Genomic DNA, 12,317 nt, shown 5'->3' on the forward strand with positions numbered 1-12,317 from the left:
TTAAAAACTGTGATAAAATGTTTGTGGAAAAGCCGAAAAAAATCTACTATTGCTACAGTATTTGGCAGGAGTCATACGATAAAATAAAAGCAATTGGCACGGCGGGATTGGTATAGATACAATTCATACAGGGACTTGATGTTTTCAACATTATTGAACCAAAATCTTGGTTGATTATTGACGCTCTGGCTGAATCTATTGAACAATGGTCCCAGGAAATGCTGCAATTGTTCACCGTTCGCTCTCATCATGAAAAGATTTCCATTACTCTGGTTCTACACAATCTCTTTCATCAGAGCAAATGTATGTGAACACTTGCATTGAACTGCACCTACTATATCATCTACAGAGTTTTTCGTGATTTTAGCTCGCTAATAACTCTCAATAAACAAATATACCCTGAGGCCCCTGAATTTCTACTCTCAGCTTACAATCAGGCAACTAATAAACCTTACGGTTACATCCTAGTAGATCTTAGTCAAAATACACCCGAGGATCTACGTGTAGTCACAGATATTTTTGACAATGAAATTACAGTATATCTCCCCGTGAACAGTAAAAAGACCTATTAGTTGTTATCATGACACTGAAGAAACTACATGAAGTAGACATTTATTTTAAGTTCTAAGCACTTCAAAACCCCTACTTAGGAAAGCCATACTCAAATATGGTGATGACAATGATTGCATTAATCTAATATATGAACTTTGTTTAAATTCGACCGAGGGCAATGTTCAACTGCCAGAAGTATTTAAGAAACAGGCAAAGCAATATCGTTCCATTGTACGTACATTGGCCTCTAAAAATAAAGGAAAGAATTTTAAAAGGAAACCTCACAAGGAAGAATTTCAAAAGGAAACAGGTCTTGTTCAGGCGGGCGGTAGCTTTTCACACTTTTACTACCGATAATTGCAGGACTTGTAAACAGTTTTCTCTAGAGAATGGCCAAACCCTATAAATTGACTCCAATAGAACTTGCTCTCTCACCCGTTGAACACTTTGAGAACAATCTGAGTAAATTCATTGACAACGAGAATATTGAGGATGATAAAAAACTGCTTTAACTTCAAGATGCACTTCGCCGAATGGACAAACATAAGCCCTATCGTTTGAAGGCCTGCGGTATAGATCACAAAAAGAACCATCTCCTCAGGATTCTTCTTCTTCTGGAAGACAATTAAAGAAGGAGGAATTGGATTCAATAGTATCGAGCATTGGAAATCTAATGCCACAGTTATATCGTGAAAAAAGTAAACGACTCATAACATATCTCATGGAAAATGGTCAAGATCATATTCCAGTTGATAGCAATGGAAAAGGTTCTATAATTCAGGGCAAAACCTATAACCTACTTGATTTAATCCATGATATGGTTACAAATCGTAAAGGATTATTATCATTTAACGATCCTCTATGCAACTTTCTAAATACATTAAACTTCCCCAAAAGCCTTATTAGAAATATGCAAATTCTAAAAAAATTAAATGAACATGCACCCTCAACACCATTAAAATATGAACATGAAGAATAAGAAGAAGATTTTAAATCAATTTTGGAAAATACTAGCACAACTAGTGGAAACTTGACAATGGTGAGGAAGAGCACACCACTGATAGCCAGACAAAAGCGAAGACGTATCAAGTCAACGTCACCACAACCACGGCCAACCACCAGTATACAAAAGGGTAGCGAACGTTACACTACACGTTTAAGTTCAAAATGGTTGAAGTTCTGAAACGTGTTTATGAAAATATTGGTGAAGTGGGGAGTTTAAGTTCCCCCACCACTCTTTCCAAAGTCACTGGTGTTCACACTAAAAGTGCGCAAGACCATATATAAAATGAATCATGATAAACTCTACACTGAATTCACAGGCTTTATTCTAATCATTGTTGGGAAACTAAAGCCTTTTTCCCATTGCATATAATGCAAGCAGATCTCTTAACTCTACATGAGATTCAAGGACGTTACAATACACCGTACAAGTAAATTCTACTTGCAATCAGTGTTTTTGGTCGCTAAGCATATGCAATTCCATTGCGCTCAAAGAGAGGTGTTGAAGTGGCTCAGGCCGTTGAAAGTATTCTCCAACAGGATTCATATAAAAAAATTCAAAACGGATCCCGGTAGTGAATTTGTTAATCCCCATGTTGCAAAAGTACTAGCGAAATATAATACACTGCTCTATCATAGTCGTAGTCCTATAAAGGCTGCATTGGCCGAACGATTGATAAGAACTATTCGACTTTTAATTTCAAGATATTGTACATTGAAAAATACTTCTGCTTTTAATCAGGATTTAGATAAAATCATGTTGATTTATAATCAACGACCTCATCGATCATTGCCAATTCAACCCCAACGGAAGTTCCTCATTCTGATCATTATACAATTGATACCTTTCTTAAACAATATTCCAATGAAACGAGTGTCAAGAAGAAAAAATTTAATGTTGGTGATACTCTTCGAATTAATAGAACAACTAATGTTTTTGAAATGGGTAATTACCTGTGGTCCACAGAACTTTTTAAAGTGGCAAAATCCTAGACACTAAATCCATAACTTATCGTTTGCGTGATACCAAAGATGAAGAAATTCTCGGCGGCTTTTATGACTATGAACTACAAAAATTTAAAAATAATAGGTAAATATATGTAATTGAAAAGACATTAAAGAAAAGATATGAAAAGATACCCCTGCGTACTCGCAGGGGTAAGAAACAGTTACTTGTTTGGTGGCTAGGATACAACTCCGATTTCGATTCTTGGATTAAGGTTGAAGATATTGACAATGCCTAATTATTTCTATGCAACATTTATGTCCAACCTTTCTGATCCTCTCTACAATGACTTTAATAAAACAAGTGATTTTTGGACGAAACTCTCCCCCACCATCAATTGCGATGACGGAAAGTATGAAGTGGCTCTTGTCGACTGTATTCTCAAAAATACCTATAACATCCTGAGAAAGGATCGTGTGTATAACATAAAAGTTATACCATTCGATTGGTCACTCTTTGTCGAGTATGAATGGGTTGAAGCACTTAAATCTAGTGACTATTCAGATTCTCCATTGAGATATAAGAAATATCGTACTATGATAGATTTATGTCTTATAATGAATAGAAAAATATCTTACTGTAGGAAAATTACATTCTATTTTAATTATTCAATGGAATATAACAGGATTTACATACCTCATCTGTTGACAATGAAATGATACATCTCAATGATAATCTGAGAGACTGTCTTGGCTTTAAACAGAAAATGATCAATGGAAAAAACGCTGGCACTATTAGCGGGATGGATCAAGTTATTTTTGCTGATTATCCACCTGGTTTCGCCTCGGACTCTTGCATATTTTTCTATGCATCTTTTGTAGAAACATCGAGAGTTGGTAATTCAAACGTCCCCCTCCTACGTGTTCTTGAACGAAAAAAAAACCATGAACTTGATCATCACTATAATAAAAAGCATCTTCAGTATGTTCCTGTAAACACTTCGTATTTGGAACTCTGTCAGTTAACACTAAGAAGTGAATCGGATGATCCTCTAGCAATAACAAAATTTTTAGCAGTGATTACATGTCATTTTCGACCCATCGTCGGCGACACCACCTACTAAAATGAACAATAGAAGAATTTCATTTGTCTGTCCCGATATCGATTGCTATGTTGGTGCCCTGAGTGCACGTCAAATAGGCAATGGATTGGACTACTACAAGGGGCGTACTACAATGTCTGGCTATTGTCTTGGTAGCTGGTTTGCTAGGCATTTTCGTTCTGCACTACCTCTTGCCAGAAAATATCTTGTACCTGCTGCATCAAATTTTGATGCCTCAACACTACTGGACTGGGGTTCGGGTAAGAATTTCAACGAGAGTGTTAAGGAAAATATTAGATCTTAAGCAAGAGCTGTTGGTGAGCAATTAAAATCTCGGCAAAATGGGGAGGGATAGAAAAGGATGCGTGCGCGTCATTAACTCATCAGTCTCTAAAGGACATCTACAAGGACTTTGAGAAATAAAACAAGGAAGACCAATAAGAAGAAGAAAAAGAAAAAGATTGTTAGATCAAAGAAGGATTTCTTCTCTTAAGATTACTTATCCCCCTCAAAAGGAATCGCCTCTATCAATCAGTTCCTCACTGAATCTGTTCAATGCTGAAAATGTTGATGCCAGTGTCAAGAATGGCTACTATGAACAATTTCATCCCCAGCAACCCCTCTCGGAAAATATACACTTTCAAATATTTTCCAACGAAGACTATTTCATTATTTGTCATCAACTTTTATTGATTTAAATGTTGCGGTGAAGAACAAGTCAGATAATACAACTCCAACTGCTGTCGATGGCCTCTCCTACGAAAACTGTATTCTACACAACCTGTTCAAACAAATTAATGTATTTATTAATGGAACATTGGTGACCACTAGCAATAATTAATCCAACTATGCAAGCTACATACAATTTATAATGATGACACCAAAGGCTTATAAGGAGTTGAGAGGACAAACATTGGGCTATGAATATCGATCAGGTGTTGATACTGACGGTGAGTTGACTACTGCAGTGACCCAGGAGTATCATCGGGTTGGAAAATTAAATCAAGAGATATTCAATATATCCCAAAGGTTACCCCCAATGTCAAGATTGACATAAAGTTGCAACTAGCCCCATCGAATTTCATTTTGAGAAAAACACTTCTTGCAGCACCCGAAGCAAATGTCATTATCACATCGGCAATTCTCCACGTCCGAAAACCACAGGTTATGAGCTCTGTTGCATTGGCAGTGGAAAATATAAGAGCCAATGGCAACAACATTAAACTTCTCGTCCCCCATACAATCACCAATCAACGTCACATTGCCACCGGCTCTCGTAGCTATACCGATTCATCATTTATCAATGGAGAAATCCCATCAAAATTGGCTTTAGTCTTTGTGAAGAGTGGTAGTGCCGTGGGATCCTGGACTGAATACCCCCATTATTTTAATTTTTTGGTCTATCTAGCCTTGTGTGCAAAGTGAATGGTATTTCACTGTACACTCTATCATTTGACAAAAAATCATATAGAACTCTGTATGAGTTGACGATGCAATCCCTAGATCTTGATTCCCAACTATTTGAAAATGGAATAGCCGATTCAATGTTTTCAAAAAATCATGGTGTAATTGTTTTGGACTTGTCGGGGACTCAGGATATGAGCATAGTACGAACAGGGAATGTACATTTAGAGTGTATATTTGCCGATGCTTTGACTGAAAGTATCACGCTAATATCATTGAGTCAATTTGAAACCTATTGGGAAATCACACCCGACGGCAGTGTTCTACCAGACCTAGCACCTTGAACACAAACCAAATAATCAACGTATTTAATATGGATCCATACATGTCCCAGTGCAAATCCTATTGAATACCATCGGACTTCATTGAAAAAATTCCAAGTGTTAACAATACCCTAATCATTATTAATAGCAGTCCATTGACTTTGAAGACAGGCCATTGGCTATGCATCTTTCAAACAGCAAAAAATATTGAATTTTTTAATCCTCTTGGCATATCATATAAATCGTACGCCTCCCATATCGACAGATCTAATAGAAGTAACTGGGAAACTATCATTTGAAATCAAAGGAGGGCACCGCATGGAACGTCCAGGATATGCAAAATTTACATATAACTCTTTTTCATATTTTGATATCGTAGTACTATCTAAAAGCAGTTACTTGGCATCTACATTAACACTCATCGATTGAACGACTTTCTAGCCGGAAATATACTTACAAGCGTGTTTAATATTGATTTTAGTGCCCTACGAATAAAATGTTCTAAAAATGTATGTGAAATTGTTTATTAATAAAAATAATGTATGTACATGATAAAAAATGACTTTTTCTACTCTTTAGATTTCATCTTCTACTAGGTATAGGTATTTTTCGATAACAACTAATGTAGGTAGATTATCAGAATTCAAAGTATACTGATCCTGATGAGCTGCAATGTCAGGGTTGCATTTTCTACAATAGAGTGTAACTTCACTCTTGTCATATCTCTTTGTATAGTCAATGATACTATTCTCATTCATTTTATAGAATTCACATGTTTCAATTTGCTTATTTGAAACAATGTCACAAACAGTGTCCTCAAGTGGCGAATCACATTCCGTCACAGGCAAATAAAAATCAGTGGGCTTATAATCATAGTAGCCATTTTCTTCACAACGATGACGTAGAAACCAAATTCTTTTGTTGTTCCAACAGTTGAATCGCTGACCCGGTTCATCCTCCCAGAACAATCTAAAACCACGACGATACCAATCTCTTAGCAATAAACTAAAATCACGCTTAGGATTATTTCCAATCATACCAGGATATGTATTCTCCCATTGATTACATTTATCATAGATGCAATTCGAGCATAGGTACCCTTTAGGATGAGAGTCACACACCTCTTCAAGACAGGAATTACAACCTTTAATTTGTATAACATATCCTCTATGCAATTTACACGAGTTGTATAATCTGCACTTTTCATCATACTCATCAATCATTTTACAATTCTCACATGATGACCAGCTGCCCAGTGTTTACATGCATAGCCGACATGTATGGAACATTTTTTCATGTGTTGACAATCTCATTGCCACAATGAAACTGAGCTAGAAACAAAAACAAATTGAGTGGGATGGAGAGAGAGAGAGGAGTAAATCATCCTTGAACCCCATCTTTCTCATGAGAAAAAAAAGTCCTAAATTTCAAAGCTAGTGTTTTTCTGCATGCACTATACAATCTCAACTATAGTTTCAAAACGTGTTTTATCACTTGCTTGGAATGGTACCAAGGAAGTATAGGTTTGAGAGGATACTCACTCTCTTTGAAAAGGTGTAGAGCTTCCATAGAAATGTTTTCCTATAGCTTCCATAGAATCCATACGACATTGTGAGGGGATACTCACTCTCTTTAAAAAGGTGTAGAGCATTAAGCAAATAGTAAATTCCTAGGGCCTCAAGCAAAGTATAAGGCCATGTGAGAGGATACTCACTCTCTTTGAAAAGGTGTATACGTCCCGTGGAAATTTTTTCCTATACGTCCCATGGAATCCAGACGATGCATTTTACTGACATGTTCCGAGGTAATTATCCGGGGGCTATTTTCTACCTGTTTTGATTTTCCGAAAAATTTCTCCGAAGGGAGCATTTCTGGAGTGATCGAGAAACCGATTAAGGATTAAAGTCTTTTTCAAATGAAAGTATGTTAAGGATAATTTTTCAGGCCTAATCGTCCACACTAAATTTTACCAAAGAATCCTACTGTAGAGGTTTCAAGCCCCTATATAGAAAAATATGAAATTTTGCTGTTTTTCCCAGAAGTCAGATTCCGGATGCATATTTTTTTTTCCAGGGATGAACGTGTTGAAATAATGGTCCTAGAAGATTGGGAGAGGGTGCATTAGAATGTAAATTAAAAGTATATGCCCTTTTTAAGTAATAAAAAGATTGGAGGGCAAATGGCCCACCTCCCACGCCCATTTATTCCCAAGCTTATCTGATCAAAATTTTAGAATGTCCTCCCGCAGTCCGTGGGGAGAGGTCTGTAAGTTATTAAATGTGCCCATTGCTTACGTATAGCATTTGTTATTGGAAAGTATATACATTTTTCAGGGGGGGGGGGTTCGCTTGGGATGATTTTTCATTGGGAGAATATTCCTAGGGAAGGGAAATTTCCGTGGGGTGTGAATAGTCCAAGAAAAATTTTACACTGGGGGGATTTGACAGAATTCTTGTACGAAATTCTTGTTATTTGTCTTACATTATCTTTGTCACCTCAATTTTGCATGTGGATATGTTCCGAGCGAATTATCCCGGGACTATTTTCTATGTGTTATGCTTTCCAAAAAAATTTCTACGGAAGGGACCATTTCCGGAGTCATCGAGAAACCAATTAAAGATTAAACTCTTTTTCAAATGAAAGTATGTTAAGGATAATTTTTCAGGTCTATTCGTCCACATGAAATTTTACGAAGAGGGGGGATTTTCAGCGAGGATGGAAGTGTCTGGAGGGAATTTGACAGGGCGTGCAGTTTACTTTGGACGGAAGAGTTTACCTTGAGGGGGGTATATTTAATGGAGGCTGAGTTAGATTTACCTCCATTATTTGAAATCAGAAAAAATATATATATATTTTTTAACTGAAAGTAAGGAGCAATATTAAAACTCAAAACGAACAGAAGATATTCCGTATATGAAGACCCTCTTCAATACGTTGCTCTTTACGGTAAAGTTTGAATTGTTGTCCCAATTTTCACAAACGACTACTGAAACACAGGGGCCGTTAAAAAGAAAAAAAAGAAAATAACTGAAAGTAAGGAACAACGCTAAGACTCAAAACGAACAAAAATTATTCCGTATATGAAGGATTGCCTCCTCCTCAACACCTTGCTCTTTACGCTAACGTTTGACTATTTTTCCCAAATTTTAAGAACAGCTACTGAAACACATGGGCCGTTTAATTAGAATAACAAGCTTCTTTAAAAGTGCTAATAGCTTTAGCCTAAAGAGCAAGGTATTGAGGGGGGGGGCAACCCTTCATACATATAGTAGTTTCTATTCGTTTTGAATTTTAATGTAATCATATAAAGCTCTAAAAATTAGCGCAAGTCACCCAACATTTCCTCCATGTAGCTTTTATAAGTAAATTAATTTAAAAAAACTTTTTCCACAAAATAAGTTTTTCAAAGAAAAGTAAAAAACTCCAATAAACAAAAAATGAGCAAAAATAAAATCAAATAATCTACCAAGCGTGAAACTACCACAAATTAGCATCGATAAATATATGAAACCCAAATCGAACAGAAATTACAATAAATAACCGAGTCAAACTCAAAACGAGCAGAAATTAACATAAGTTGGGCGCAAAATCCATATGCCTTCCCAAGTCCAGAACAAAATTTGCACTTTACTGAAAAAATATAAATGTTTTTACTTTTAGAACTTTAATAAATCAAATAATATTAACATTTTGATTACTAAATATCAGTATATGTATATTAAACTGACAATGCACATTCATTTGTATTTTATCAGTAAAATTGAATTTCCAATCGAATTAGCTTTTTTGGAAGTTTCTACGACAACACCTTCTATAAGAACCTTATATGCCCCAAGGGCATAACTTAAAACCCTTGCCCTGAGGGTGTTGGGGGAGTGTCCTCCTCAAAAACATATTTTCTATCTGGGAATCAACTACGCTGAACAAAATGGCTATCTAAAAATTTTGACTGGATATGTTTCGGGAAATGATGGGCGTGAGGGGGGGGGCGAGTTGCCTTCCAATCACTTTCGACTATTAAAAAGGGCACTAGCCACTCCAATTTCTAATCGAATGAGCCCTTTTCAAAGTTTCTACGACAACTTCGATACGAAGTGCCCGGCAGAAGAAAAAAAACACATTGTGCCCACATCGTTCTTTACTTTGGGAGCGCTAGCGCGCTGCCTATGATTAAAAGAACCAGAAGGATATTGCAAGCCATACAGAGGTGTCAGAAGGAGTTATGAAAGCAGACTTCTCCTTCTTTTTTTTTTTTTTTTTTTTGCTGGTTTATTTGGTAGTAACCACATTTGTAGCTAAGCACAGAACCATAATTGGCATTGGAAAGAAGTCCTACATGTTCATCTGCTCTAATCATCAAATAATTTTTACTATTCGTAATTATATTTAGTTTTTGCTCTCGATAGAAGTTCTTATATCATTGTTTCTTCTTAGAACCCAAATCAAAGGATTATTATAGTTGCTACAGCTTGGCTGAATTATTTTTTCTTCAATTTAATCGTTAATTTCCAACTAAAACTCAATTTTCTTTGATTCTGAAACTTCATTTGATTCCGTGCGAATAGGTTTTCATTTCCTGTTGCAATTTCATGCTCAACATTTCCCCCGATTGGTCTTTTATAGCATCGCAGTATTTCTGCAGTAATGTCGAAAGGATATTCGCAAATCGCGTTGAATGTTTTTACCTAATTAGATTGGAAAAGATATAATCTTATCTTCGTGTGCTTCTACATTGATTTGTATAATTTAAGAAACACATATCTTGGTTTGGCCGGTATCTTCTTTGTTAGCGCTACCAGAATCTTCCTTGTCTACTAGGCTCTTTTTCGAAATTCAAAAAAAAAAAATTTTCAAAATAATATTTTACTATCTAAACTAATTTAAATAATATTAACTATTCTCGAATCAGCTGAAAATTACAATTTTTCTCACTCGTAAGTATTTTTCAGTTTTAGTCTTTTTTTGCGCATTTTTTTGTTTTTTGGTTACTATGGGCCCTGGTTCGTCCTTTTGTTGATTGCAGCTACCTCTGCAACCATTATTGAAAATATGTGACCTCTGTAGTCAATTATATTGAAAAAATTCCTTCATTTTTCGGGGACAATTTAATTTGATTTCATATTCAACCTTATTAAATTGTCGAAGAATGTTACATGAACTCCCATAATCATTAATATGACAAAATTCCTACTCTTTTTGGAGGGAGGGGGGCATTTAATTCGATTTCATAATCAACCTTAATAACTTGTCGAAGAACTGTACAGGAAACGTTAAATGAAACTTTCGGCGTTTTGTGTCTCCGCCATAACTAAGTTTTGTTTTTTAGCAACATTTTCTAAGATTCTATGAGCTAAATAACGACAATTTATAACATTTTCTTGAAGACTTATGTAAGGATCAGATATTTATTGGTCTTATCAAACAGTTCATGGTAACGAACTGTAAGTAAGGAGCAACTCGGCTCAATAGTAACCGAAACTCTATATATCAAAAGAATTGTTTTTTTTTATGCTGATTCCAAATTTATAAGTCTCATTAATTTTATTCTAACCCATCAAAAGCTGCAAGCCTGAGAAAGTTTGCCTGATTTTTGAAAAGAGGAAGATATACCCCCAAAAATTCTAAGAATCCTAAAGAAAAGTACACCATCAGATTCAGCTTACTAGAGAACTCTAAAAGAAAGGTCGCGGATGCATGTTCTTTGTTCTTTTTTTAAGGCGTAATTGTATCGACCCAGTGGTCCTAGAATATCGGGTTAGGGCTCATTCTAACGAAAATTAGAAGTTCTATTGCCCTTTTTAACTGACCAAAATGATTAGAGAGCAGCTAGATCCCCTCCCATGCCCCTTTTTGTCAAAATTGCCCCATAAAAATTTTGAGATGGCCATTTTGTTCAGCATAGTTGAAAGGCCAGATACATATGCCTTTTGAGATGGCGAGACAACCTACAGCCCCTGGGAAAAGGTCTTTAAGTTAAAACATTTGCCCATTGTTTGGGTATATTATTTGTTATTGGGTAGTATTCACATTTCGGGTGGGGGAACGAATTTTCTGCTGGGGGATTTCCGATTGGGTGATGTTAAGGGTATTTTTCGGGGTAAATTTTCATCAGGATCGAATTGTCTTGAGGATATATCCGTGGGGAGGAGGGGTTTTACCATGGAGATGGAGCCAGTTTTCCTGGCATTATTAAAACAACGATCAGAAATTAAATAGAAAAAGACTAGTTTTTTCAATTGAAAGTAAGGAGCAGCATGAAAACTTAAAACGAGCAGAAATTATTACATATATGAGGGGGTTTTCCCCTTCCTCATAACCTCGATCTTTACGCTAAAGTTCTAAATGTGTCCCAATTCTTTATGAACGAGTTCTGAAACACAGGGTTCGTTTAATTAGAACAATAAGAAGCTTTCTTTTAAAAATTACAAAAAACTTTAGCGTGAAGAGTGAGGTGTTGAGGAGGGAACGACCCCCTCATATACTTAATAATTTCTGTTCTTTTTAAGTTTTAATGTTGCTCCTTACTTTCAGTTGAAAAAACTTTTTTTATTTAAATATTACTAACTCGTTTTCCTCAACTCACCGACTTGCATTTTTGTCATGCAAATTTGCTAAACTTCAGAGCCATTTTTCGACTACTTCCGAATTTGTATTACGGTACTTATTTGTTAGAGTGATCCCGCACAAGTTCTTCATCGATTGACACACTGTAGAACCAGTTTCTTTTGCTAGTTGATTTCATAAAGAAAGAAAAACGAGCAAAAATGGGGTTTTTAAAGGCCAAATGAAAATACTGAAAAAACACGACAATGCGAATATTTCGAGGGGACAAACACCTCTCGTCTTCTGCGCGGAAAAAAAATATAATCAATGCGAGTGCCAAAGAACAAACCAACAAATAAAATGCGGAAAGTCAATGTGAATGTGAAAAAAGATGAAAGACGAAAAATTAAAAGATGAATAAAAATCAATAAAAGCCGACAAATTT

Source organism: Artemia sp. Qi Xiang Cuo, chromosome 13 (genome assembly GCF_049724085.1).
Source record: "Artemia sp. Qi Xiang Cuo chromosome 13, ASM4972408v1, whole genome shotgun sequence".
NCBI classification, from domain to species: domain Eukaryota; kingdom Metazoa; phylum Arthropoda; class Branchiopoda; order Anostraca; family Artemiidae; genus Artemia; species Artemia sp. Qi Xiang Cuo.